The sequence below is a fragment of the Kogia breviceps genome, chromosome 2, assembly GCF_026419965.1.
Source record: "Kogia breviceps isolate mKogBre1 chromosome 2, mKogBre1 haplotype 1, whole genome shotgun sequence".
Taxonomy (NCBI): domain Eukaryota; kingdom Metazoa; phylum Chordata; class Mammalia; order Artiodactyla; family Physeteridae; genus Kogia; species Kogia breviceps.
In genome coordinates this window covers 29,151,410-29,176,240 of record NC_081311.1, presented here as the reverse complement: position 1 = coordinate 29,176,240, position 24,831 = coordinate 29,151,410, and the positions used below count along the sequence as shown (strand labels likewise).

General features: G+C 45.2%; 1 long non-coding RNA gene across 1 annotated transcript in view; it reads left to right on the top strand.

Moving 5' to 3' along the window:
- The window catches only part of LOC131751256 (uncharacterized), a 64,669-nt gene extending 50,356 nt beyond the window's left edge, over positions 1 to 14,313 (top strand). The window contains exon 6 of the long non-coding RNA XR_010838853.1: positions 13,319 to 14,313. This is a non-coding gene — a long non-coding RNA (uncharacterized lncRNA). The remainder of the gene's footprint in view (positions 1 to 13,318) is intronic.
- Positions 14,314 to 24,831: the final 10,518 nt, after the last annotated feature.

The window sequence follows — 24,831 nt, the reverse complement described above, 5'->3', positions numbered from 1 at the left end:
CCTCACAAAATTAAAAATAGAATTAATCATGTGATCCAGCAACTCCACTTCTGGGTATATATACCCAAAAGAATTGAAAATAGGGTCTCAAAGAAATATTTGTACACATATATTCACAGCATTATTCACAGCAGCTAAAATATGGAACCCAAGTGTCTGTTGACAGATGAATGGATAAGCAAAATGTGGTACATACATACAATTGAATATTATTCAGCCATAAAAAGTAGGGAAATTCTGACATATGCTACAACATGGGTTAACTGTGAGGACATTATGCCAGTGATATAAGTGAAATAAGCACGTCACAAAAAGATAAATATTGTGTGATTCCACTTATATGAGATACATGGAGTGGACAAAATCATAGAGACAGAAAGTATAATGATGGTTTCCAGGGCTGGGGGAAGGAGGGAATGGGGAGCTATTGTTTAATAAGTATAGAATTTCCGTTTTACAAGATGTGAAAGAGCTATGGAGATGGATGGGGGTGATGGTTGCACAACATTATGAATGTATTTAATGCCACTGAACTGTACACTTAAAAATGGTTAAGATGGTAAACTATGTTAGTGTATTTTACCACAATTTAAAAAATTGAAAAAATAAAAGAAAGAGACAAAGGGAGCTTTGACTACAGAAGAAGAGGGAAGCAGATGCAGAGAGAAAAGATGCTATGCTGCTGGCTTTGAAGGTGAAGGAAGGGGCCAAAAGCCAAGAAATGCTGACAATTATCAGAACTGGAAGAGGCAAGGAAGAGATTCTCCTCTGGAGCCTCCAGAAGGAATCAGCCCTACCAGAATCTTGATGTTAGCCCTGTAAGACTCAGTTCAGACTTCTGCTCTCCAGAAATGTAGGTGAATAAATTTCTGTTGCTTAAAGCCATTAAGTTTGTAGTTTGTTACAGCAGCCATGGGAAACGAATACAGAGAGCTCATTTTATCCCGAGTCTCTCTCGTAGCCCAGCAGGATCTTCAGGGAAGTCAGAGGAACAAGAATCCTTAGAGATAAACAAAGATAGTAACACTCTTTGGAGAAAACACATTTTCAGACCTCTCTTGACCATTGGGGGAATCCAGTTAAACTTTATTTTGCTCTGGGTTTGGAAGGAGACTAAGAGTTGATACTCCCAACCTATTGGCAGCAATGCAAGAATCAACAGCCAAAATTGTCATTTTTTTCAGTTTTTTAAAACAATAGAGTTTGTTATTTCTTTTCTAAATGCATCAGCAGGGCCAGAGGAGAAGGTCTGGAAAGCGACAGCTAAGATTAGCCTCCGAGCTCCCCACGGAGACCTTGAGTGGCTGTCAGCTCTGCAGGGAACAGCAGCAAAGCCTCACGCAAATGGCCTGTAAGAAAGGCCTTGTCAGACGCACCTTGACCTGCCTGGCTTTCTCTGGTACTCGGATTCCCAGTGGCCCTCCCAGGGTTACGCTCCTTCTCATGATGTATTTCCCCTGCCTTTTTTAGAGCTGCATTATGCTTGCTCCAGGAAACAGCCTCTTCCTTCTCATAAACACAGCCTTGGGTTCCTGACCAAGTGCCCTGCCACTCCACAGCTCCTTATCCATCCATCACACTTTGCTGTCACCCTGGCTGCGATTGTGGAGAACTGGTCCGATTCCAGAGGTGAACTCAGGGTAGGCAGAAGGAAGGGGAAAGCCCTGGGAGCAGTGGAGGGTCACACACACCCCACTTCCAGCCCGCTGATGAATTCCCTGGAAGCCGGCTGGCCTGCCCAGTGAGCAAGCTTTTCCGATGACCCAGCGAGTATGATGGAAAAGTCTTGATAAGGTCACCACCAGAGCTAGGCTTGGGGTCTCCACTCCCTCAGCTGAGTGTACAGTGCCCAGGGATAGGCTAGGAGACACTGGGGAGATGCAGTGAAAAGCTCCTTGTAAGCAAGGTAGAAATGGCTATGGGTGGGATTTGAAGGGTGGACATGAACCACTTCCAAATAAATGTTCCACTGGCGCTAGCAGTGCACCTGGAATTCTCACAAACAGGAATGTCTCTCTCCCAGTGTCCAGCAAACTCCAAAATCCTTTTAGCTCTTCCTTTACAAAATCTCTCCCAACTGCTTCCTCCCCCAGGCAGACCCTCACGTGCTCACCTCCAACTCTGGGTAGGGCAAGCAGAGACGGCCTTTGGAAAGGGAGTTCTTTCCCAAAATCTCTTCCTCTAAAGCCCAGAATTGCACACCATCTATTCATCACTGTGTGTAAAGCATCATCCTCTCCTGCAGTTCTCTTTTAAGATGCAAAACTCCTGAGAGGAAGAATATTTTGGTTTTGAAGTAAGAAGATGAGTTAGAATCCCATGTCTGTCCATCAGTGTGTGGCCTAAATAAAGCAAGTCCTTAACTTCATGGAATCTTGGTTTTCTGCTCTGTAGAATAAGAATATTAATGTCTTCCCTAGCTACCTCACAGCTAATGTTGCTTTAAAGACAAATTATTAAAGATTTATGTGCTCTTCAACATGTTTGGTTTTTTTTAAGTTCCCAACAACTTTGTTTGAGTGGTTTTGTTGGGTCCCTAGAAAAAGGACAAGGGTACTGTGTCCCTCAGGACAAGGAGATGCGTGGTTCTACCATTTTGCCTCAAGGAAGTGTTGTAATTCTATCATGTAGTTTTATATACATATGAAATATATATAACATCTCATAACTATACATATAACATCACATAATTATATATGTCTGTGTATGTATGCATATATATAAATACATAAAATCACTTGTAATAATATCAGATTAAGGAGAGAACTGAGGAAGAGTGGTTTTACTAAAATCTAGAAAAATGTATGTAGGGTAACATGTCACGATGGCCAGAAAGTATGTTAAAATACTCAGCAAAGAAACAGAAATAAATGAACTGAAATGATAAAATGTTAATAATTTTTAAATCTAGGTGGTGTATATACAGATGTTCATTATGATATTCTAATATTCTATTTACTTTTACATGTTTCAATTTTTTTTTAAATTTATTTTTGGCTGCGTTGGGTCTTCATTGCTGGGCGTGGGCTTTCTCTAGTTGCAGTGAGTGAGGGCTTCTCTTTGTTGTGGAGCATGGGCTCTAGGTGCATGGGCTTCAGTAGTTGTGGCACACAGGCTCAGTAGTTGTGGCTCGCAGGCTTAGTTGCTCTACGGCATGTGGGATCTTCCCGGACCAGAGCTTGAACCCGTGTCCCCTGCATTAGCAGGTGGATTCTTAGCCACTGCACCACCAGGGAAGTCCCTGTTTCAAAATTTTTATAGTAAAAATTTTAATGTGTTTAACACATAGAAATAATAATATAGAAAATGTTCACCATATGTTATTAACTTTTTAGAAAGTTAAGAAACAATATACTAGTAGGTTAACATGTTTATATCGAAAAAGAGAAGTAAAAGAATATAAATTATAGTACTGCCAGTAAATGACCCCAAATTGTAACTTGGTTGTTGCTGGTTGGGATTATGGTTGTTTTTAAAATCGTTTTATTTTGCTTTTCTGTATTTTGTAAATTTTATCTAGCAATCATTTACCTTTTGCACAATTAAATCATGGAAAATTATTTAAAATTAAACCAATAAGGCCTATTATATGGATGAATATATCAGAGATTGAGAATAACCTATATTGGTGAAGCTGTGAAAAAAGGACACTTTCTCCTTTTATAAAAACAGCTTTATTGAGGTATTATTGATATATATATATATATATATATACATATAAATATACTGCATATATTTAATGGTACAATTTGATGAGTTTGGATATATGCATACACCCATGAAATTATCATCACAATCGAGGAAATAGACATATCCATCACCTCCAAAATTTTCCTTGTGTCCCTTTCTGTGTGTGTGTGTGTATATGAAAAGCACTTAATATGAGATTCTACCCAGTTAAAAGTTTAAGTGCACACTACAGTATTGTTAACTATAGGTGCTACGCTGTACAGCAGATCTCTAGATCTTATTCATCTTGTGTAACTTAAATTTTCTACCAATTGAATGACAACTCCCCATTTTCCCCTTCCCCAGCCTCTGGGAGCTACTGTTCTATTCTCTGCTTCCATGAATATAACTATTTTAGATACCTCATATGACTGGTATCATGTAGTATTTGTCCTTCTATGACTGGCTTTTGTCACTTAACATATCATCTAGGTTTATCCATGTTGTCACAAATGGCAGGATTTTCTTCTTTTTGACTGTTGAATAACATTCCGTTGTATGTATATACCACATTGTCTTTATCTATTCAACTGCTCATGAATATTTGGGTTGTTTCCATATTTTGGCTCTTGTGCATAATGCAAAACAGGCACTTTCATATATTTGATGGAAGTGTAAATTGCTATAACCTTTTGAGTGTGTAACTTGGCAATACCTATTAAAATTCTAAATGTTTATATCCTATTTTTTAAATAAAAAAGTAAAAATTTTAAAGAAGAGTGAGGGGAAAGACTAGGAAATAAAGCCTTAAAAAGAAAAAAAAGATGGTAAATCAACTACACTTCAATAAAAAAAACCAATAAACAAAAAAGAAGGAAAAGAGATGAAATAACATAAGGGTTCATCACTAGTGTATTGGTTGAATACACTGCGGTTCATCCATGCAATGGAACACTATGCAGAGGTATATTAAACAACAGCAACAAAAAGTCCTATTTGATGGGGAGACAAGTGTAGAAAATTGTGTACAGAATGCTACCCTCTGTTGCAAAAAGCAAAAAGGAAGAAAAAAGAATATGTACGTTTTTGCTTATATGTGCACAAAATGCTTCTGAAAGATACATTGAAAAAATTCATAACATTGCTTGCCTCTAGAGAAGGAAACTAGGGTCTGGGGCACACAGGAAAACAGGAAACGTGTATCTTTTGAGATTTGAAAAACACAAATTTAATACTATTCAAACACAGAAATAAAATTACAGTTAAATACAAAATATAATTAGCCAAAAAAGAGAGAGTGTGGAGCCAAGTCTGTACTTTACCAGGTGAGGGAATTTATAAGAGAAAGAACAGTCAGAATGACTTGACTTCTAAGATCATTTTAAAAGTCTCTGATTCCTAATTTTTACTATGATTCTACCAAGTGAGGCTGCTGAGAATAACAATACTTTGTATTGACTTACCCCATGGCATGGGATTTGGAAATTGGGGTTCTAGCTTTGGATTGCCCCGGGTAGGGCAACGAGAGGTGAGGTGTTCATCATTCTTCCTTATAATCACTCTATGACCTGCTCCTCCAGGACCAAGCCCTTGCCAAGTGTTCAGAATTTTATCAAAAGGGGCAAAACCTGATGAGGCAACTTGTATAGTTTGATTTGGTGCCTCTGTGAGTACATGATCCACTGAATTGACAGCCTCTGAAAGTTTTCTTTCCCTCAAGATCCAGACTTCTGGGCTCCCTCTGTTCTCTTGGGAATTGTGTGCTCAAGGATCTTGGCTAGCTGTGTATCAGGCCAGGCAAACACAGAGCTCAGAGAATGCCTTCTGGTGCAAATACAGGATGTCTGGCTTGGGGGCTCATCTTCTGCACATGTCAGGCTTGAATTAGTTACAAAGCACCTTCCAGTTCTGACATTCTCTGTTGTGGGAATCCAGGATTCCCTTCATTACACCCAGGTGATTAGAAAGTTAGCTGAATGTCTAGAACATGCATAATTCACTCGATTTTTGCATTCTCTCATGCAGGTGTGACTCCTTGCTTAAATAAAAACTGGATGTTAGGATCCAAAATTTAAACTCACACCATAGTCCTATCTTTGTTTGTTCTTTAGTTTTTTCACCACCAAGAGTAGAGACTTGTAGCAGAATCAAGAAAACTGAATCCCAAGCTAGCAGTGGGGAAAGCGGAGAATCAATCTAATTTATACCATAGATTCTCAAAACCTCAGAAAGAGCAGCAGCAGCCAGGAGACTGGAAGAGAATTCCCTGAGAATTTGATCAACCCAAGAGGAAACACCTGGAGATTCTGACATCAGGTGTTCTGCAACAAATAGCTCACCCAGATCACCATACAATGAAGCTCAAAGTCTAAAGCTTCTCTCCTGTTCTCAGAAGTTCTGATTAGCACTTTAAGTTCCTATTCTTTTTTTTTTTTTTTTTTTTTTTTTGCGGTCCGCGGGCCTCTCACTATTGTGGCCTCTCCCGTTGCAGAGCACAGGCTCCGGACGCGCAGGCTCAGCGGCCATGGCTCACGGGCCTAGCCGCTTCGCAGCATGTGGGATCTTCCCGGACCAGGGCACGAACCCGTGTTCCCTGCATCGGCAGGCAGACTCTCAACCACTGCACCACCAGGGAAGCCCTAAGTTCCTATTCTTAATCATGCAGAATTCAAGTATCATCAGACATCTGAGGAAACTCATTATCAAAAAATGCAAGGACAAAAGAAAAGTAACTTGGAAGACATAGCAATTATGCAGAGAGAAGAAAACAAAACAAAACCAAATTATCAATATTACCTTCAGAGAAGTAAGAGAAGATATTGCAATCATGAAACAAGAACAGGATGTGTGTTTCAACAAAGCAACATTCAGAGGACAAAATTAAAAGGAGCTCTTGAGAATTAAAATTATGAAAGCCACGGGGCTTCCCTGGTGGCGCAGTGGTTGAGAATCCGCCTGCCGATGCAGGAGACACGGGTTCGTGCCCTGGTCCGGGAAGATCCCACATGCCGCGGAGCAACTAAGCCCGTGAGCCATGGCCGCTAGGCCTGCGCGTCCGGAGCCTGTGCTCCGCAACGGGAGAGGCCACAACAGTGAGAGGCCCGCATACCGAAAAAAAAAAAAAAAAAAAAAAAAAAAAAAAAAAAAAATTATGAAAGCCACAATAAAGCTATTGAGTAGGAAGATACCACTGAGGAATCTCCCAGAAAGCTGAGTAAAAGAAGAAAATGGAGAGGATAAAAATCAATTAAATAATCCAAGAAAATTTCCCAAACTGATGGACATGAATTGATAGACTGAAAGGATCCGACAAGTGCTTAGCACAATGGATGAAGACAGACCCACAGTAAGGCACATTGTTGTGGAATTTCACAACATTAGGGGAAAAGAAAAATTTCTACAAGATTCCATACAGATAACATAGGTGATCTATAGAGGATTAGGACTTCTCAAATTAACATGGGAAGCTAGAAGACAATGGAACAATTTTTCCAAATTCTGAAAAAAAAAATTATCCAAACAAGAATTTTAGATCCAGATAATCGATCAAATATACGGGTAGAATAAAGGTCATTTTAAGATATTCAGGATCTCAAATTGTTGACCTCCCATGCACCCTTCCTTTTGCAACAAGCTCTTGGAAGTAGTACTCCTAGAAAATAAAGCAATAACCTCGAAGAGAACGTGGGCTACAGGAAACCAGCGGGCCAGCCTAGGAGGGGGTGAAGGGAACCATTAAGTGAGTGATTGAGAGCAGAAGAGAACAGTTTACCCCATTGATGAGGACAGGTGGTTCAGACAGAAGCAGTAAGATTCAAGGACTAGACATTCTGAGCACTGTCATCCTCAGGATTTCCTCCACCATCGCATCATTTTTTTAACCTGAGGATAGAGTGCCCAGGTAAACCTGGTCCAGATTCCTATCCATACTTGCTTGTTCTGACCATGTGTGGATCAAATTCTAGGTCTCCCTTCCATGCTAGCTAAATGGGCCAGCAGAAGACATTCATTTCACCCCAGAGATGTCTTCTTTGGCCTACTCATAAGCTTTAGAGGGAATCTATAGGAGCTTAGAAGTAAAACATACAGACCAGCCCACTCCTCTGATCATATATCTACTGCCCGTCCTGTCTCTGTCCCATATGACAGCCCTGTTAAATTCCCTCGTTCCAGAGCCCCAGACTTCAGGACTTATTTATGGCTGTGCCCGTCAATGTCTCCCAGATGTTCAGGTAAACTCTCAGAAAAGCTTCAGTAGGACTAACACCCAGAGGCTCTGCTCACCTTCCCTCCTTCTGGCAGCCTTCATCTAATAGCGGCAATATTGTCCTTTTCTGGGACTTCCCTGGTGGTGCAGTGGATAAGAATCCTCCTGCCAATGCAGGGGACATGGTTTCAAGCCCTGATCTGGGAAGATCCTACATGCCTCAGAGCAACTAAGCCCCGTGCACCACAACTACTGAGCCTGTGCTCTGGAGCCCATGAGCCACAACTACTGAAGCCCGCGTGCCTAGAGCCCGTGCTCCACAATGACAAGCCACCGCAATGAGAAGCCAATGAAGAGTAGCCCCCGCTCACCTCAACTAGAGAAAGCCCACATGCAGGAACGAAGACCCAACGCAGCCAATATATATATGTATGTATAGTCCTTTTCTCACACAGCTAGATTTCAGTTTGACACTCATTTTTTTTCCCCCCAAATTAAGCAATATGGTGTTTAGGGATATAAACATAGGTTGAAAAACTCTAAGGAAATAATTAACAATACTATCTGGGGAAAAAGAAGGCATACAAATGGGGAGAGGCACACAGGGGACTTCTAAGTACCAGCCATGTTTTATTTCTTTGCCTGGGTGGTGAGTTCATAAGTGTTTATGTTATTGTTGTTGCTATTAAAACTGAACATATGTGTTCTATACATTGCCTTCTGGATATTTAGTACACACACACACTGCTGTATAGAAGGAAAATATCCATAATCACAATACCTATGTGCAACATGTTAACATTTTTAAGTTTCCTGTCATCTTTCTTCTGTGCATTTTCCATAATTGAGATGATACTGTGCATACATTTTAATAGACTGTTTAACAAATAAGCATCTTATATTACATTCTTTGTATATCTATCATTTTAAGAACCATTGTAATAATGCGGTGAAATTTTTATGTTTCAAAGAGCATAGCTCTTGGTAATACAAGGACTGAATCTTCGTACTGGCGGAAGCTTGAATCGGAAAATGCTTTCGGGGTGACCCACAGTCCTCCCACGTCCCACACATCACCCTGTCAAACCCCCCCTCCTTCAAGGCCTAGCTCAAATCCCACTTCCTCCATGAATCCTTCCCTGACCATTCTCCAGGGAAACCTCTTTCTTTAACCTTCCAGGGTACTTGTTATCTATTCTGCCTCTTGTTATGGCTATTTGGATTCATTTCTTTTCTCCCCAGTACATTATAAATTCTTAGGGACAGAGACCTGTCTCTTGAGGGCCTGGAAAATACTAAGTGCTCCATAAGTAATAAGTAAATAAATTTGAAAGACTGCTTTTCTTATTCTTTGCTTTAGTATCCTGCATTACCAATAGTGTTTGTCTACATAATTAAGTCATTAATGGGCTTTCACCCAAATTGGAGGTCTGCAAATGGAAACACATTCTGTTTGTCCATAATTGCCACATTCAGAAATCAGGAAGATGACCACCCCTGCTGTCCCTGATAATAGATTATTTGATATTTGCTTTTAAGGTTGGATTAAGGAATGTTTGGGCTCTAAAAATAACAACTTGTATTTACTGAGGACCTATTAAGTGCCAGATACCAGCCAAAGCAGTTTGTGTGCACCTGTGATGTAATTCTCCCCAAACACCATGAGATAAAAGCTATTTAGTTTCCTCATTTTACACCTGAGGAAAGTGTCTCTTGCTCAGGGGCAACCAGGTTGTACGTGGAGGAATTAGGACTCAAACCCAGATCTACCTGAGTCTCACGTGCCTCACTTCTAGGCAAGGCTGCCTCCCCAGAAATAAAAACATAAAATCTAAATCTTGATCTCCACCTCTCAGTTCTATATTGCAGAACTGGTTCTCCATCAAATGGGTACCACTTGTGAATGCACATTTTTATTGATAAATACAAAATAATATATAATGTTTATGAGGGAAATAAAAAAGAAATCCATAATTTTACCACCTAATAAATACTACCATTTTGGAGACTCTCTTCCGGGCTTTTCCCATATGTGTACCTTAAAAAAGAAAAAACATCTTCAGGCAGTTGTGTATGTGCTTTTAAGCAGAGGAGTCTGTTTAGTGGTAAAGACAAGAGTGGCATCAAAGACAAATGTCAGCTCTCTTGCAGCTTTGCCTGGGACTCATCTTGCATCAGATGGAAACCTGGAAATATGACAGAGGTAAAGCATAGTTAACAGGGAGTTGACTTCCTGCACACTCAAAGATAGCCTGCAAGTAGCAGGGGACTCCAGGATGAGGAGAGGGGGCAGAAGTTAATAGTATTTGCTTGTGCTTCGAGTGTCTTATGTTGTGTCCTCAGCTGCTGAATGTGCAGCAAAAAGTAGAATATAACTTATGAGAAAGTGTTGAACTTTAGCTTCATTCCTAATTCTTAATTGTTCAGCTACTGAAAGTCCATTTTTCTAGGAAAGACACCAGGCGAGTATTTCTCCCTGCCTCCCAGCCCTTCCCCCCTCCTCTCCCCCCTCCATTCCTTTCTTCTTCTCCCTTTTTCTCTTCTCTCTGCCCTCTCCTATCTTTCTGGTAGGCAGAATAATGGTCTCTAAAGATGACCATATCCTAATTCCTGGAAACTGTAAATATGTTACCTTACATGGAAAATTTGCACTGCGATTAAGGGTATAGGCCTTGATATGGGGAGATTTTCCTGGATAATCCAGGTGAACCCAACCTAATCACAAGAATCCTTAATAGCAGAGAACCTTTCCCAAGTGTGGTCAGAGAAAGAAGCAGGGAGATGGCAGCTAAGAAGGACTTAGTCTGTTATTGCTGGCTTTGAAGATGAAGGAAGCAGACTGTTAGCCAAGGAATGTGGGCAGCCTCTAGAAGCTGGAAAAGGCAAGGAAATGATTCTCCCCTAGAGCCTCCAAAATGGCTAACACTTTGATTTTAACCCAGTGAGACCCATGTCAGATTTCTAAGCTGTAGAACAGTAAGATAATAAATTTGTGTTTTAAATTGCTCAGTTTGTGGTAATTTGTTACAGCAGCAATAGAAAACTAATTCTGTTTTTCCCCTGCCCTCTCACTCTTCTTCTTCTTTCTCCCTCTGGAATTGTGTGTTTATTGACTAGTGTGCGCGACTATGTTATGCTTGATTCTCCTGTCCTTTGTATGTCCTTGAATTCCTCAAACAGAGACCACCTTCCCAGGCTCAGTCCCTGCAACAAGTTCCCTGGACTTCAATCTCCAGATTCTATTTTTTAAATTAGTTAATTTATTTACTTATTTTGGCTGCATTGGGTCTTCGTTGCTATGCATGGGCTTTCTCTAGTTGTGGCGAGCTGGGGCTACTCTTCGTTGCAGTGCACGGGCTTCTCATTGTGGTGGCTTCTCTTGTTGCGGAACACGGGCTCTAGGCGCACAGGCTTCAGTAGTTATGGCTTGCAGGCTCTAGAGCGCAGGCTCAGTAGTTGTGGGACCCGGACTTAGTTGCTCCACAGCATGTGGGATCTTCCTGGACCAGGGATTGAACCCGTGTCCCCTACACTGGCAGGCGGATTCTTAACCACTGCACCACCAGGGAAGCCCCGATCTCCAGATTCTTAAATCCACTCATCTCAAAAAGAAAACAAGAAAAGAAACAGAAATTCCAGATGTCATTATTTGCACTGGCTAAAGGGACTGATGACAGAAATCTTGTCTGTCTTGTTTATTGCTGAATCCCCAACACTTAGAACAGTGCTTAGTACATAGTAGCAGCTCAGCAAATATTTGTTGATTTGTTGCTTTATTGATTAATTTAAAAACGTGTATCTTTCCCAAACCAAGTGCTGGAACCATTTGCTACTACTGACTCTATGATTCTCATCACAGCCCTGTCTTCCTCAAGGGAGAGGGGGTGAATGCAGGGGATAAAACTAGGGTTGAAATTGACCCAGTAGTAGCTCTGCTTGGCCAATGAGGACTTTGTTAAGTATACCTTATGCTGTGCCTGGTGACACATATATGAAGCTTACTTAATCATTCATTCAACCAAAATTGAGTCTGCCATGTGCAGCACTCTCTGCCCTGTTCTAAGGACATAAAAGATAAATAGGACACAGTCACTGCCATCCCAACATCGACAATCTAGGAATAGCTTGTTGGCTTCCTTATTACTATGTGGTGGACACTCTTTTACATACTAGGGTCTCATTTAAATCATAGAACAATGATTCAGAGAAAGATTATTAGCCTCATTTTATGGATAAGAAAACTGAACCCAGAAAATTAAATAACTTATATAAATGACAAGTAAGTGATTCCTGCCAGGCTTGGAATCCAGGTCCACCTGACTCCAAAAGCACATAATTACTACTCACATTGTAGAGTGACTTGTAGTTTACAAAGCACTTTTATCACCCATTATCTTACTTACTCCTCCCAATAAGTTTATGAAGTAGGCATTGCTATCATCATTTTACCAAAGAGAAAATTCAAACTCTACTTATTTGCCCAAGTCACAAAGTTCTTAAGTGACAGAAACAGAACTGGAACCCAAATCTTCTTAATCTAGCCCCTAGTCCCTTTCCACTCTTCCTTGTTTTTATTAGCCTCTGAATTCTGCACACAGACCCACCTGCTCTCTATGACAGTAGGATCTAAGACCCTGATGAAGACATGTGTGAGAATACAAAGTGAGGCAAACAGTACTGCTAGAGCTGAAGTTCATGCCAGGTGAAAATGTGTTAGTTAGAGCTGTGTTTACTCTGTGCTGTCAATTATAATGAGTTGCTTGATCTGGGGCCAGCAATTGCATAACTATTCTCAAATGTCATGTTGGGTGTATCTCACACATTTCTTACATTTGGAACAAGCCCCACTTTGTTCAACACTTTAACGTTATTTTTTTAACATCTTTATTGGAGTATAATTGCTTTACAATGGTGTGTTAGTTTCTGCTTTACAACAAAGTGAATCAGTTATACATATACATATGTCCCCATATCTCTTCCCTCTTGCGTCTCCCTCCCTCCCATTCGCCCTATCCCACCCCTCTAGGTGGTCACAAAGCACCGAGCTGATCTCCCTGTGCCATGTGGCTGCTTCCCACTAGCTATCCACCCTACGTTTGGTAGTGTATATGTGTCCATGCCACTCTCTTACTTCGTCACAGCTTACCCTTCCCCCTCCCCATAACCTCAAGTCCATGCTCTATTAGGTCTGACTTTAACATTATTAATTGTGCTCATCAATAGAAAAGACAAGTCCCCAACCAATCAATATGGTACAAGCTCTTCCTCTGTTCCAGTAAGACTTCTGTAGCCTTGGTGAATGCACAAACATCAAATCATGGCTGGGTCAAAAGAGGTTTGATGCTTAAGTTTGCTTAAGATTGCTAGTGATAAGAGAGGGTATCCGAGAAAATACCTTAAGAGTAGTGATCACCTCTTTACTCATTTGTGTATATTTCATAGCATCTAGGACAAGACCTGGTTCTTGGCATTCATTGAATGAATGAATGAGTGAATGAATGAAAGCTCCAATGATGTCAACATGGGAAGACTCTGTAAAGGAGCTCAGAATTCAGAGCACCTTAAAGAAAGGAAACCAGTGCAAGAGCTGATGGAGATATATAGGGCCACAGGGACACAGCTTGCTACTGAACCAGTTAATTTCTGAAGTTCTTCCAGAGCCTCTGCCAGCACATTGGTATCCTTTACCAAAATATCCCATTCCAGCTTCCTTCCCTGGTGTTCTCCCATGCCCCAGCTTGCTGTGCCCACCAAGTCCATGTGTACCACCTCCAAGCAGTCTCCATGGAAGAGCTCCTGCCTAGTATCCCTGCTTTCCCACCCCACCCTCCAGCTCTCCAAGGATCTTCCTGTCATCATCCAAGCGACCAACCACAGTGCTGATGCTAATCGGTAAAGTCCAGATGCAGCGATTCTCACACTTTGTGTGAAAACAGTCCTCTGAAAATTCAGTTTAAAATGCAGTGTTTTGGGTCCACCCACAGAGTTGATCTTAGAAGGGGCCCTAGAATTTTCTAACAAACACCCCTAGAAGATTCTGATGCAGGCGATCCAAAGACCACTCTTTGAGATGAAATGGTCTAGATTTTGACCCTAGATCAATGGTTCATAACCTGGCAGTTTATGGATTCCCAAGGGACCTGAGGATAGAATTCAGGGGGTCCATGAACTTACAGGGGAAAATACATCTTTTTTTTATTAGTTATAACTAATTTAGCATTTCTGTCACTTCTGAATGTAGACAACAAACCCATTAGTATTAGTAGTGCCTGTGATTTGTCACCAATAGAAATCACTGATATTGTCATAGCACATTACTGCTTCTGCAGATACCTTGAAATTTCATTTACATTCGTTACAGCTTTGAAATTATAGTTGTTGTTAGACCTGCCACTAGATTTTGTTATTTAGTCAATTAATAAAGCACCTGTATTACTATATGGTTATTTTTAAAAAATTTTTGATAACTGTATTTCAATATTATTGTATGTATTTAATTTTATGTATTTAAAAATATTGTTCTGAGGGAGGGGTCTATAGGCTTCACCGGATTGTCAAAATTATCAAAGGGGTCCTTGGCCAAGAAAAATAAAGTTAGAAGTCCCCACTCTAGATAGAGCCAATTATGTCAAAGGGCCAAACCAATTTCTGGCATCATTTTGCCCCATTTTTTCTCTACTGCCCCTCCCCCAAAGCCAACCCTTCAACCAGGTGGAAGCTCTCACAAGAATTACTGAATTCTCAGGGCTGAAGAAGGAGCAGCCTCCCTGCAGGGACTGCCTTCTGAAAGTGAATTTGGCAAAGGTTAGGAGGGGTGGGGTTCTCCTGAAGCTTCCCTTGGCCTGGAGAACTTGTGCCTTTGTTTTCTCCATCAAACTGAGACACATTTCCTAGTTCAGAATCTACTGTTTTGTCAATATAAATATTGACTTGAGGGGATAAGAAAACCACACTCTAGATGAGCAGAAACTTCCTGGAACAGATCACCATATAGTCATCAGAAATAGAAACTCAGAGAGGTGGGGAGCTAGGATTGTCTACTAGACTGTGTGCCAGTTCCAGCATCCTTACTTGATTTCATATATAGTCTGGCCCAAGAGGAAATAAGGTGGGCATTTCCTTTTGGAAAGAGAAGCAAAAGCAATGCCATACGAGCTGGTCCTGACTACCTCAGGATACAGGGTGTATGGGCAGTGCCCACCAATTACAAGTCTCCTGTGCTTAATAGACTCCTAAGTAGCTGCTGAAAGCACTATCCAGTTTACAAATGAGGAAGGAGCCTGGAACACAAGTTATCCTGGCCCCTAGCACCATCTCCATTGGTTGCTCTCTGCTAAGAGCTCCTGGAGAGCTGCAGAATTTATGTATGCATCCACAGCCGGAAAGGAATCGGCATTCCTGGGCTTGTAACTTAAAGAAAATTAATGACTAGGCTAGACGCCTCCTGGGGACTCCCTACTCTCAAAGTCCTAACACCCAGGGCGGGATTTCTAGACCAGGGAGGAATGCCCCACCTTCTGGCTTTGGTCAAGACTGGGATTTCATAGAAGGTTGGGGGGCCGATCAGCGGCCATAAATCTTGGAGAACCTTCACCATTTTACAAGGGAGTTCGCGGGGGCTGCTCTTCTCCCTCTTGCGGTCTATTTACAACGCCAAAATCTCCTTGTTAATGGACCTGGGATAATGGTGTTTACTTTACCGCGATAAACCGCTCAGCTTCCTGGGGGAGCGGCTGTAAAATGTCCTGGAGGTAGGGGTGGAGGGGGCGCCATAAAAGCGGGCGCTGGAAGGGCCGGGGCACCAGGTTCTCTTCCAGGACGTCCCCAGCCCTCCACCCCCTAAGCCCGGCTGAGCAGCCCAGGCCTCGCGGGTGAGTTCGGTTCCCACATAAATCAACAGCGCCAGAGTCTCGGGAAAAGGCGCATTTTTCATTGCTGGTTGCAGGGCAACTCCCGACAGCGAACGAGAAACAGAAGTTGACTTTAGATAAACCGTTTACCGGAGCGCGCGTCCTGGCAGCGGGGCCCCCAAAGCACAGGGCAACAGGGTCCTGGCGCTGTGCCCCTGCCAGCCGAGCACCTCCCAGGGGCCCCGAGGAAAAAACCAGATCCTCCAAAGGTTTAGCCCCAAGTCTTCCCGCAGGAGGAAAGAGAGCTCCAAGAGTGATAGAAAAGGAGCGCTTAAGGGTCTGGGGAGACGAGAAATGGGGTGTACGAAGATTCTAGAGACCAAAGATCTGAGAGCCCAATAACACATTTACCAGCTGTGTGATCCCGAACGAGTGACTTTACCTCTCTCTCTGAGCTTCAGGAATCTTTTTATAAAACGATAGAAAAAGTTACCTTACTAACAGATGTTCGAAATTAACAAATTAAATCAAATGTAACTTGTATAACCTGTAAAGCCAAATGTATTAATCAGAGGTCCATGAAAGGGCCTAGGGGGTTCCGTGAAACCCCTGGAATTATTGACAAATTGTCGCGTTCTTCTAGAGGAGAGAGTCCATAACTTACATCACGGTTCCAAACGAGTGCATGAACCCCAGAACGTTAAGAACTACCGCGCTAGTTCTGTAGCCCGACTGCATGGTTATAGAGTCATGGCTCTGACACTAGCTATGAGACTTTGACCAAATTACTGCAGCCTCCTGTTTCCTCGTCTGTAAAATGGGATAACAGTTCCTAGGATTGTTGTGGAGTGTAAAAATGCTTGGCTTGGTGTCTCGCACATTCCAAATGCGAACTAAATGTCAGATATTTTTACGCATCAACCCTAGCCCTGAAGCAAAGACGCTTGAAAGCCAGGAATTCCAAGCCTAGCCTTTGCGAGCTGAAAGCTGCCAAGATCCCAGACACCTGCCCGCTGCCAGATGGAGGGCCTTCCCACTGCGCGGGGGGGTGAGTGCCCAGGCTGTTTCGCTCCAGAGTGCTCAGGTGGCATGCGGGTCCTGTGGGGAGCTGCGCCCTCGCTGGGAGGCCACCCTTTGAAGGCGGCTCTAACCCCGCCGGCCGCCAGGCGCCCGGGGCTCAGCCATAATCCGGATTTGGAGGCCGTGAATCAAAGCGGCCGCCATCCTGGTAGCTCCAGGTCTTGTTTACTTGTTGACGTGTGTGCGCACCCAAGCGGGACAACCTCGAATTTGGAGTCGGCCTTGAGAGAAGAGAAGTAGGTGCCCCCTTCTCCCCGCCTCCACCCAGCGGGCACCTCCAGCCTCCACCCCACCGGAGGCCTAGGCTTCCTATCGCGAACAGACACGTTTCCTTCCCTCCTAGGGTCAGAGGTCGAGCCCAGGAGAGGCCTGCTCCCTTTTCCCAGGAGGCCCACCCCACGCGGCGCCCGGAGCCCAGTTCCCAACCGCGCCTCCTTCCCCCCCTCCCAGCTCTCCATCCATTAGTGTAATCCTCTGTCCAAACACTGCGGCCCGGACGGCCAGACGTTGGTGTAAACAGACCCGGGGGACAATTCTAACGATATAAATAAAATAACCATTAATAGCGCAAATTGTTCGATGAGCAGGAGGCCGAGCAGCCGGGACTCCAGGCTCTCGCTGGGGTTTGTGTACACAGCATGGACACCACGCATCCGTCAGGTAAACCGAAAGCAGGTGAGGTCCCCGCAGGAGCGTCAGTGGGACCGGCTCGTGACACGCACAGGCCTCGACACGCACGAGGTTTGGGACAGACAGACGCACGCGCCGAGAACGCCGCGCAAGTTCACGTAAGCGCCCGAGCCCAGCCCCAAACACAGCGCCACCGGGTTACCTCGGCTCTTCTCCAAAAATTCCCGCGCCCAAGTGTCCAGCCACGGCCCCCGGGCGCCTTCCGGCCGCGTCCGCAGCCTCGATGCGCACAGGGACGCAGAGCTCACACCCAGAAACGGAAAAGGCAGCCTCCACTGGTCCCAGAGTTCATCACAATAAACTAACATTTATTGAGCGTTTATTGTGCCAGGCGGCGCACTAAGTGGTTCACGGAGGTAATCTTTAACCCTCAGAGCGACCTACTGAGGTGGGTACTTTGAGTAGTCCCAGTGTTACAAATCAGAGAAGCAGGGCTCAGAAGTAAGGAATTCTCCCGGAGACAGAGTGGAGACAGGATTTGAACCCACCACTCTGCTCCAGGAAGCACAGCGCGCACACCCAAGGTACAGGCACTTGCTCACATTCCGACAGGCTGCGTTTCCAGGGGCTGGGACTGGCTCCAGTGTGTCCCCGGCCCCGCCGGGCTGCGGTGGTTTGCTTTCCAGTGGGAAGTTCCTTTTTCTGTGAAGGGCGTGGGCAGAGTGCCCTGAGAGGTCTGGACAGAGAGGAGAGGGGGGAGCCATCTCGAAAAGTCCTGTAGCTTGTTCCCAGGGAGCGGGGTGAGGGCTCACGGGTGCTCCCGGACTCAGCGGGCCTGCTCTGACGTTAGGGTTGCATGTACGGCTCCCACAGAGAGGCCTACGGGCTAAGGGGTCAGCTCAGGGACTAGACAAGCTCACTCGGGGAAGGTCTCCCTGGGGGCAGGTGGCCCTGAAGTCCTGGTTCCTGGAGTTGGGCTGGGGCAGGACATTCTCTGCTGCGGACCTAGGCGGTGGAGTGGCAGCGTCTACGGGCCTGGAAGTCTTGCATCCACCCCTTACCTGCTTTGCGACCTTGGACAAGTCATTTCATTTCTGCAGACCTCGATTTCCATGCCTCTAAATTGAAGGGGGAGGAACAAAAATATGTTTCACAGGGATGTTGTAACGATCATGCGTGTGGAACACTTTGTTTACCCGGTGGGAAGCTTATTATCATGATTAGTATTAACTCCATGGCAAGCGCCTCAGAAGGCAAAGAGGTGGGCTGGCCGCCCCTCTTCTTTTTGAAGAGATGGCAAGAAAGGAAGCAGCTCAGAGGGGGTGTGGGTAGGGAGAGGAAGGGAGGAGGCTCCAGGAGGTTCCACCCCATCCCCAGCCATGTTTATCTTCAAGACAGTTTCCAGTCAATCCCACCACCCAGGGAACATTCTTCTTGGGGGCTGTGGACTACCACTTAGGCCCTGCAGGAACATTTGGGTAGGGGAGAAGGAGGAGGACAGTCAGGCACCCAGCACTGAGCAGGAATTCCCAAAAGCAGAGAGAACAGTGCCTGGTCAGGCAGTCCACTCATGGCACTCAGCCTGGTAACCCTGGGGCTGCCCAGGAAAGGGAGAGGGGCAGAGAGAGGGAGCTGAATGTGGAAGGCAAGGAACTTAAGAACCTTGGGCAAGTTACCTCACCTCTCAGCCTCAGTTTCCTCCTCTGTAACATGGTTGCATTAATAAGGCCATAGACAAGGGCTCTGTTGCAAGAAGCAGAAACAATAACAATGGGTAGACACTTAAAGAACTTCACAAAATGCCTGGTGCTCTTCCCTATCTCCATACCCATGAGTCTTCCAGCCCTACCCAGGTGGCTTGCCCATGGCCTGACAGTTTATGTGGGAGTTGGAGAGTGGGGAGGGAGTCTCTTAATTATTGAGCCATACCATGTGCTTGTAGGAAAGCCATCCGTGAACAGTAGCTAATGTTATTGATGTGACCATTGCTGGTGGGAGTATTATTGTTGTAATTATTATCAGCAGTATGATTTCTATTATTACTGCTGTTCACTCCCAACTCTGAGAAGCAGTCTTCATTAACTCCTCTTTATGGAAAAGGAAATAGATTCAGAGAGGGTAAGTGACTTGCCTGAAGTCACACAGCAGATCTGGAACCGAGTGAAGAGATTAGAAACCATGTGAATTTGAAGGCCAGACTTTCTTGCCCACACCAAAAGGAAAAGGAGAGGAAGAGTGCTGGTGTTGCTTGATTGAGAGAAGGACGCCCACCGCTGGGGTAGGTCCGGGGGCAGCAGATTTATTTACATTCCAGCAAGGACACTAATTGGCCAGATCTTTATCTAAACACAATAACAATGACATGAGACGTTGGGGATTTGTTTACTGCAGCTAAAAATGATGCATTTGTGGAAGTGGGAATCTCACACTGACTGGGTGTGGGATTTGTTTGCTACAGCTCCAGAGGATGGGAGTGGGAGAGGGGGAGGGAGGCTGCTGGTGGTTCTGAGAATATATCCTAAAACTTCAATGATTAACAGAACTAGTTCCCTTGTTTGGGGACCAAAAAAAAAACCCTCAAAATTTGATTGATAATTAAATAATGCTTTTTTTCCCCAAGTGAGAAAAGGAGTGCCTGAGAATCGGGCTCCCTCATCTCAGCTCAGGGGAGGAGAAATTCAGAGCCTCCCTCTTCGTGCTTAACAACCACCTGGCACGCCCACCCTCCGCCACCAGCACATGAACATTTACTACACAAGAGGGCTCTGTAAACGCTTTCCTTCCATCATTTCTTTAATCCTTACTGCAGGCCTGTAAAGTCCACACCATTATTATCTCCTTTTATAGGTAAGAAAACTGCTGCTTAGCAAGGTTGAAGGACTGCCTCAAGGTCACAAGACTACAAGAGAGGTAGGACTGGGCTCCAAAGCCCTCCACTGGACTCCAGGGTCAATGCTTTGGCCCAAGACAGGGGCATGAGGTGTGATTATGATTTAAAGAAAGCCACAGTCTTCCCCAGACCCCACCCCAAATGCAGTCTCCTCACTCTGTGGGCTCTCCCTGTGGAGGAGGGTGTCATAGGTGCCAACACTTACACATGCATGCTCCTGCGGTTTGAGTACATCCATTCACATACACACTTAACACGCTTACTGGCTGTGGGAGGTGTAAAATTTTCATATGTGCCCACATCCGTGCTCACTCACTTTGTGTGTGGGCACAATTATACACACACACAAACACAGACCACCCTCTCTACTATACTAATGTGTGTGTGTATTTTTTAAAGTATTAATTGCAGAATAATTTCAATGTGGTTTGTTTATTTTGTGTGTGTGGTACGTGGGCCTCTCACTGCTGTGGCCTCTCCCGTTGCGGAGCACAGGCTCCGGACGCGCAGGCTCAGCGGCCATGGCTCACGGGCCTAGCCGCTCCGCGGCATGTGGGATCTTCCTGGCCCGGGGCACGAACCCCTGTCCCCTGCATCGGCAGGCGGATTCTCAACCACTGCGCCACCAGGGAAGCCCTCAATATGGTTTTATTACTTTCAAGAATACACACAGTCATTACAACTCTGGTAATAAAATCTATTCCCTCTTCTCTGACTGCAACTTAGGTCCTTATGGGACTACTTCGTACAAGACTAATTGTAATGATACCATAAATTGCCTGTATGGAAATAGTGCATCTGATTGTCATGGAAGCTAGTTTTCATCTTGGATCATATAAACATTTCTCTCCAAACCTCATGACACTACCAGTAATTCACATTGTGAGGGAAAAAGGAGGGAGGAGGATTCAGAATGAATGTTAGCCCAGTCCTCCTGTTTTGACCACACTCTCTGAAAGAGCAGAGCTCTAACGTGGAAGTTACAGTTATAGGGAGTCCTGAGTGCCTTCTTCTGCCTGCCTATCTGCCTGTGCACGCACTGCTGTATTCACACAGAAAGTCACCTGCCTTGTCATTCAAGGTAAAAGGTAAGTCCATAGATACATATATGGCAGGTCTGCGTCCATCTGTTGGAAACGCATATTTATTAGAGTAATGCAACCTCAGAAATGTGGTTGCAGATGGGAGGTAAAAGAGTAGAGATTGGCTGGCTGCCCACCTTACAGCTGGGAAGCCTGACTCATAGGAGAGGAGGCCCCACACCCTGTCTCCTCTCCAGAAGGCAGTGACTCAGTTGCCCTACTGGCTCCATAGCAGTGAGGTAGGCCAGGAACTTGTACCAAGTGCTCAGTCCTTGCCCCTGCTGGCTGTTGTGAGAGCCAGGGACCCCACTGTCCTCTCCCAGATTTGCCACCTGCATTTTAAGGCAGTCCCTGAAACACTTCCCAGCTGGGGTGATCTGAAGGCAAAATGGCCCCTTGATCTATAGTGGGACTGGCAGGAAAGAAAGAGAAGGGAAGGTCAGTTCAGTCTGCTCTTGCCTGTGTGGAGTGACGGAGGGGGTCAGCCCTGGTCTAGGAGCCCCCATCTGTGTGCTCAAGGGATGCCTGGGGCCCAGGCCTTATGGTCACCTTCAGCTCTGCTGTGATCCTCTCCGGACTGCCACAATAGAAGGAAATGGAGGCTCTGCAGGATCTGCCTGCAGTGGGGATTTCCACGGGGAGGGTGGCCAAGCTCGCCACCTGGAGCCCTACAGACCCTGTCAGGGCTCATAGCTGAGGCTGCTGGGTGTTGGGGGGCTGGGAGATGGGAAAGGTCCTACAGGCTGGAGGGTACAGCGGAGTGTCCCTATCACACACCCAAGGGTGCTTGGGCATTTTTATGAGCAGCTGCTGAGACAGAGTAAGCACAGGGGTGGAATGGGGGAGAGGGGTCTGGGGCTCAGGAGTGGGGACCTCTGGTGCACGGGGCGGGTGTGGGGGGCGGGTGTGATTCCCTCCATACCAAACACCTGCAGGGTCCAGGGACAAAAAGCAGGAAAATACAAGAGTTGAAAGGAGGGGAAAAGGGAATGAAATAAGATGGGGGGAGGGAGGAGGGAGTGAAGAAATAAGGGAGAGTGAAACAGGTGGGGGAGGAGTGGAGACCGAGTAGGAAAGGAGACCAGGGAGAGGAGGAGGGGGTAAGGGAGAAAGGAGGTGGGGGAAGGGTGGTCAGGAAAAGAGGGAAGTGAGGAAGGGAGGGAGCGGAGGAGTAAGAGATGAGCCCAGTGGAAGAGAAAGGGGCCGAAAGGGGAAACAGACTGGCTGCAAGGGGGAGGAGGAAGGCCACTGAAGTTCTGGGGTCCGGGCCTCGGTGGCTCTGCCAGGCCCCTGGGTGCCGAGAGCCGCGAGAAGTAAGGCGGTCCTTCTCTCGGGTTGGCGGGAGTGCAGAGAGGTCGAGCAGCGTTCGAGAACCTACTGGCAGGTTCAAGGACAGAGGCCCAGCAGGCGTCTCCCCGGGGCTCTTCGCTAGGGCCCCCCGGGCTCTTGGTCTGCAGTGGGAGAGAGACGTGCCATGGAGAAGCTCCGGACTCCCGGCCCTAACCAGCGCGGACGAAGTGCACGGGCTTGGAGACGCGGCGCCCTCGGCTGATGGGCAGAGCGAGGCCTGGCAACTTGTCAGTCCCCGCAGCCTCGAGGCCGCCGAATTCTTGACCTCCGACCTGACTCACCTGCGTCTCTGCAGGGCAAGGCTGCCAAGTCCGGAGGCCTCGAGTTGCGGGATGGGACCTGGCGTGTCACGCTTTCTGTCCCTGTGGCTGTGCGCCCTGGTGCGCCGCAGCCGTCTGGGTCCCCGGCTGTTCCGAGCAAGGCCAGGAGCCCACGCTTTCCCACCCCCAATATCCCCGCAGGGTCAGGCAAGATGGTACTATCCCAGGGCAGTGGTAATTGTTAGGTGCCCCCGGAGCTTCAGGGAACCAAGGGCAAGTGGGCAGCTAGGCCCGCAGATACGGTTGCCCACTGACGGAGCGAAGGTCCCGCTGCACCCTGGGAATTGCTCTCCAGGTGCCGACCGAAGACCGGGAACTCCAGGCTGGACACAGCAAGGACGGGGATAAGGAGTTACTTAAGGCGACAAGACTTCGGCAAACGTTTCTTTCCAAGTGAGAAAGGGGTTTTTTTGTTGTTGTTCTCAAACGGTTTGAAGTTATTCGCTCCAACTTGACACCCAGGGAGGTTTCGGAAAAGAGTTTTGCGTCCGAGAAGGCTGAGGTGCCTTCGGTTTGCGGTTGAGAGGAGACAGAGTTGAGAAGATCGCGCTAGGAAGAGTCACGAAAAATCTCTGCTTCTTGGACATAATAACCACATCCCTCCCTGAAACCCTTTGTGCTCAGAGCAGGCAGGCGCGCTGGTTTAAGTGAATTAATTCGCCAAAGACTGCTGCCGCCCTTCTGAAGTCAGATTATATTTTAAAAGGTCTAAAGACATTGGAATTTCGATACAGGAAGTTAAACTCACACTTAAAAAAAAAAAAGAGTTAAGGAATGCATCCAGAATTCCAATTTAACCCTCAAGTTAAAACTGCTCACTGCACTCCCAAATAACACACGCAAATAGTAAAAATAAATGTCTATGTATAGACATCTTTTACTTACGTGTTTTTGTTTGAAAAAATATTGACTTTCACTCGACAAAGCTAGCTTTTCCGACTTCTGTGTTTTATTGGGAAAACAACTGTTTTTGGTGACGAAAGCTGTATTTACACGGTTAACTTAAAATTTTTGGAATGGGGCAGATACACAAAGATGTGAAAGGTCCTCTCCCTGAGAAATCGAAACTCACTTCCTCGGCAAGGGCCTGTAATTTACAAAGAACTACAGGGATTGCTGAATTTGGACCAATTTTCTCCCAGGGAAGGGAAGTGGTGGGTTATTTAGAAAACTCAGTTCCAAACACAATCGGAGAAAATATGGCATTTATACAAACACATGCAAAACAAGCTAAAATGCTCAAAAATGCCATTTTTAAATCTCTCTTACCAAATTACTGAAACAAGGGAAAAAATCCTCTTGAGGAATTAGATCAGTTTAATGCTTTCTGGGACTGACGTACCTAGCTGACATTTCTTGAAAAGTAGAAAGTGTATTCACCCTTCTCACAAAACACTAGCCTCTAGATTGCTCAAAAATTTGGATAGCTTTCTAATATCTCTCAACGAAAAGCCAAACGAAAACACATACACACCACCGCCAGCAACTACAACAAAATAACAAAAATCCAGTGCTCCTGCAAAAGAGGAAATTTTTTTCAAGTTTTTTTTGTAAGATGTCATTGATAATGAAATTTCTAGGAGAGCAGTAAAAAAAAATAGAAAAGAAAGAAAAAGAAGGAAAGAAAATTTCAACGAAAAAAAAATCGTCTGAAATGTTATCACATAGTTTTAGCTAGCTGCGTTCATCACATGATGGTTTTTCATGCCTTAATAGAAAATCACTCCTGACTGTGGTACTACATGTAGATTAG